The following is a 5,504-nucleotide window of genomic DNA, read 5'->3' as shown; positions in this document are numbered from 1 at the left end:
CAGACTTCTTTTTTTGCGTGTGCATGTATGTGTGTGTTTATATATGTATGGTGCCTCGGCTAATTTTAGCCAGAGTTTAAAAATATGCGAATGCCACGTAGCTGAACAAAACCAAGGTGAGGTTTTTTGCTGTCACTTGGAGATACTCAAATTATTTTTAATTCTGCCTAATTAGACAATTATTCTCAATTGATTATGCAACTTCTCAATCAAATATTATGATTAGATAAAACTGCCAATGAGAAAATTGGAGAGCGACATGAAAAACTCCTGATACAGCTTTCTGTTGCTCAATGCATGCTACATAAAAGTTATTCAGAGCGTGAAAGAATCGCGCAAAGGCATGCAAAATTGCCGCTCGACCGGCCGCTCGAGGCACTTTGCGTGCATTCGTGGGCTTGTTTCGCATTCAGAAAAACTTTTATCCAGCACGTATTTAACAACAGAAAGCTTTATCGGGAGTTCATGTTCCTCTACAATTTTCTCATTTACACTTTTCATCCAATTATGTTTGATAAGTTGATTAATTAGTACTCATTATGTTATTAAGTGTAATAAAAAAATATGAATATCTCCAAGTGACGGTAAACATAGTTACCTTAGTTCTGTTTAGCTATGTGGCATTTCCATATTTTTAAACTCTGGCGAAAGTTAGCGGGGACACCCTGTGTGTGTGTGTGTGTAGAGGCGTGCATGCTGGGTATTGACAACTCCAGAATCTGTCACTTGTGCTGGCAACACTGTCAAAATAAGATGGCTACGACATCCAGGATCACAGCTGCTTTTGCTTGGTGCTGCTTTCACATGTTTCTTGTTCGTGGTATCGAATTGAGGTGTTTCGTCAAAGGCGAAAGGATACTTGCTGCCAATTACCTTATTTTGATCGGTCTCAAGGATTGCAGTGACGAAATCACAGAAATCGTTGCGCTGTGTGTGCCAACATCTGGCCTGCCATTGAGCCGCATTGGATATTTTAAGACAAACAGCCTTTCAAGCAAGCCATAGGATTAAAAAAAGGGAGGTGTTTGTGCGTAACAGGTCTCCAAAAGGTGCAAGCTCTTGTTCACATTGTTGCTCCACTGGTACACGTACAATACTAGACTATTTTAACCTTCACAGGCAACTCCACAGTGTGACTCGTGTTGTATATCACATATAGCATCTCACAATATATAGGCGGTAATGTCCGTCTTGATTTCAGAAGCTAAATACGGATATTCTGCACTGAGGCTAAAAACTAATTTTACCTGGTCTGTGCGACGTCTTGGGATATAAAAACAAAATAGAGTTCCGTTGTCAGTCAGGAAAGCACGTGTGGTAACGTCTGCGTCCTATGACTGGTGCTTGTTCATGCTTAAAGTATGCAGTGTTCGAGGTTGGGCTCGGGCTTGTGAACACAGCAGACAACCGCCATCCGTAAATATTCTCGAACCCTAGTGAAACATGAGAAGTCCATAACAACCAATCGGACCAAGTTGAGTTTCTCCCACCAGGTTTCCAAAATTTACGAAGGCTTTCTTTCAGGCAAAGTCACTTGAATTAGGGTAAATGCATGACTTGGAAATGAACTGAACCAGTTGTAATGGAACTTAGGTGTGTGCACAGTGTCAGTAAGCGAACTAGCGGCACTGTGTGTAGGTCGAACGCTCCAAAGATGGAACGAGCGCTGTTTGCTGTTGCTACTAAATTTCTTGCGAGCAAGTAAACTGACAAGTCAATGCGTTGAATGTAAAAACGGTATCTTCTTGCACTGCTAAGCTAAAGCATGCTATGAAAACGATATGTCGCCTCACGGCACAACGTGTCTCATGATCCACTTCGGACCTTCTGAAACAGTTATCATTCTTGCTACCAGTCCTGCAGACTAAAGTACATTAGCGAGAATATTTCTGCTGCCTAAAGCATTAGTAACACTAATGCTGGGGCAGAAAGCTATAAACAGACAAAACCAAAGGAAGCTTAAACATACATCGCTATAATTTATTAAGGCACTTGCCTAAACGAAGCACACGCCACGGTTTGAAACGCCAGCAAGATTTTGAAAGCAATGTTCTGCTTGCCGGGAAGAAATCACGAGTGAAGCGTTTCGAACAAACTGGTATAGTAGCAGTCGTCACCTTTTCTTGATGCAAGGTTTCTTATCCTAGTCTCTTTCCAATGCGTGTTGTCTGCTCCTTTCATGAAAACCTGAAATCAGTCATACATTGCTGTTTCCACTGTGATTACACTCGTAATCGTACACAAGTCTTCCAACATCCGTATTTTGTGTTTTCATTTTCGGACTTGTGCGTGGCGGTATCACAATGATTTGAGAACTATGAGGCATTCAGTGAATTCCGCGATAGGAGGCCCACTTTTGCTTCAAGCTTGAACCTGGATGGGCTGTTTCTCGGCGAGGCTGCTAGGGGGCGAGATTTAGTTGGAGTTGCCAATAGTCCAAGCAGAGCAAGACGAAGAGGCCGGCACCAGATGCACGTACGACAAAAAAGTGGGTTGACTCAGACAAAAACACTTCACAGCTTGCAACTTATCTCGCAATGTTGCAATGAGCAAGAGAGGTTTCCAATCCATAGCCCCTCGATGAAATCACTCAAAGGCAGCGACTTTATAGCAATACTTTCCACTCAATGTCATGTTGCTCATATCAGCGACCATTCAGTCAGTGGATCAGCTGATTGCAGTGATAACGTGTGGGAGTGTCGCTCTGACCACAGGGCGTCTACCAAGTTGACATTTCCAAATTCCCCGAGTTTTACATGTTTTCCCTGAGCGTCTTTGCAAAATTTTCTGAATGAGACAGAACTTCGTTTCATTACAAGACTAGTTTCATGTCAAGACGGGCTGACACCATGTTGCCCGATGCTGTCACTTTAGTGAGCATGTTGAAAGAAAAATGTCTTAATCCAGTTTGAATAGTAAGGAGTAATACTATATTACTCAAAAAGATAACGGAAGGAAGGCATTAGTAAAATGCACAGCTAATAAAATATATTCAAACAAATGTAAAACCTATTCCAAATCGAGTCGAACATTTTCAAATACGAATGAAAAGGAGATGCATACATAAGTAAATATTTTCGAAGGCATATTTCTAACAACCAATAGCGAGCTCATTGGTATGAGGCCTGAACTTTTTCACAACTAAGATTCTCTCTCGGCAGCTTTAAAGTCAGCCTCAACTATCCAGCCCGTATAGAACATATCAGGCTTTGGTTTCACGGCTTTAAAGAGTTTATTTTGGCTTGGATGAGGGACACCTGCATGTGGGCGTGAGCCAACACATTATTTTTTTAGCTCAAGCTCCTTCAAAGAGGCAGCGGCATGCTTCCTTTCCCATTCATTCCTCAATGTGCGTAGCGCCTTTCTGTTCTCATTCTCCTTCCGCGACGCTTTCGCCACACAGACTATTTGAAGCATCCTCTTGGTCAGCTGTACAGTCAACGTGTGATTTTTTGGACTCCCTAGGGGCCGCGAAAACGTCCGAAAAAAAAAAAAAACGGATACATCACAGGCACGCCCGAGAAAACTCTAAAGGCCTGCCAGTACACTTATTAGGCATATCGATGCTCGTACTGTGACAGGAGACGGGAGTGCACAGTTAAGGAACATACCGTGCCAAGTGCCCATTCCCACGCTTAAGCTTCACGCAATACGTTGCGTATGCTTCACCGCGTACCATTGCTGCATTAAGGCGAAGCTAACTTTCGGAAACGGCTATTAGGCAACGCGTCACGCTTTCCGAGCTTCGAAGCCAATCGCGTGGATTACAAAGGCGGAGTCGGTGCCGTTGCTGACAGCGGCGAATCCTTTCAATGAAAAACTGCACCGCACGGCAAGAAGTTTAATAGCGTACGTAAAGGCAGCTAGGCCTAGCGTTGCCGCGTTGGTGGATACGGCTGCCAGCGTATATGCGTGCGAGAACGCCGGTTCTGGGCCGCCACCAACGCCGCCATCAAAATGGCGGCGTTGATGGCTTTGATTAATGCCATTCCGGAGCTGCAGCCAAGGCAAAAAGTCCGAAATATCGGACGGCGAAGTGTTCTTGTGTCCTAAATTTCAGACGTTCTTATACATTGACTCTATAGGGTACGTGGTGGTGCCGCTAAGCCGTGCAAATTATCAGGCATGTCCGAAAAATCGGGCGTCTGGAAAATCGGTCATTAACTGGACTCTGGCAACTCCTCGAGTCGTGACACAGCGCCAATGACGATTCGTTGCGATTCCTCTTGTTACTGGAGCCAGCATTAACGCGACTGTCTTTCCTTTTCAATTACGGCTAATTTTCTCTGATAGAGGCACAAATTCCCCGAGAATTTCCGATTGGTAGACACTCTGGACCACTAAGGGCGTGCAAAAATAAATAGCCATGAAAAAGGCATCACTGCAAAATCGCAGCCAAAGTTTATCAAGTGGCCATGCCCAATCTCTTGTCATGTTTCCCACGCGCTCTTCAAAAAGTTTGCACCCTTTGAGGCTTATTTTGTCCCACAATGATGATGGTCCTCTCTTACAAGCATTTCCTTTACGGATGCGAGCGCGGTACATTCAGGTCACTATCACCATATGCATTATCAGCGTGATGTAGCATTCTCTGCGAGAAAATACACAGCGAGCGCACGGTTTTCAGGCAAGGAAACACAAGCAGGGAAAATGATGATTGTTGTGGGAATTAAGCCCCAAAGGATGCAAACTTTTTTTAAGTGTGTACAGTATCGTGTAGGTGATCGCGAAGAGCAATTTCTTCGACTAGCCTGACACAACTGTGACCAAGTCAAGCATTATAGCAGCATATATGGTGGCCGAGTGGGGAGTTTGTGTGTATGTGTATAGTGGCTAGTATCCGGAAGCCAGGAACGGTCCAAAGATGCACCTCTATGTTGGTCATTGAGCATCCCGAACCTATAATTCGCAGCCCAGCCACTTTCCTATGCAGCACGCACTATTTTGTAGCATTGTCAACGCAGCTAGAGTCACAACGAATGGATTCAGCATTCCCCATCCCCCGTCCCCTGGGGGATCTGTGTGTGTGCACCCGTGTGCTGCACACCATAGCCACACCACCACTGCCTTGTTCACACCTTGGTGAGGGCGCCTTTCACTCCTCATTACGCACTGGAAGGCGGGAGGCTGAAATTCACATCTAGCGTGGAAGTGCGGCTATTAGTGGAGTGCTGTGGGGGAACAACAATGTAATAGCACTGGGGCTTACATTCGGAAATGCACAATCGTGCTGAAACGTGATCAAGGCTAGAAGTAAACCTAAGAGAAGAATGTAGATAAACTAGTTAGCCTTGGGAGCTCATGAAAAAACAATGAAGTGGTATAAGGTGACATCGGATAGACTTTTACTGAGGTGAGGGAAATGGCAAAATATCTTGTAAAGAGAGGCTGAGACATAGAGAGGACAGCAGATCAGCAACAAGGATGTTCAAATATTTTTGTGAGAAAAATGTGGAGGACCCCATTTGTGGAAAAGGACTAGGTCACTGAGCAGTAAGTATTAC

This window comes from Dermacentor variabilis, chromosome 11, assembly GCF_050947875.1.
Source record: "Dermacentor variabilis isolate Ectoservices chromosome 11, ASM5094787v1, whole genome shotgun sequence".
NCBI classification, from domain to species: Eukaryota; Metazoa; Arthropoda; class Arachnida; order Ixodida; family Ixodidae; genus Dermacentor; species Dermacentor variabilis.
This window is presented reverse-complemented; position numbering follows the sequence as displayed.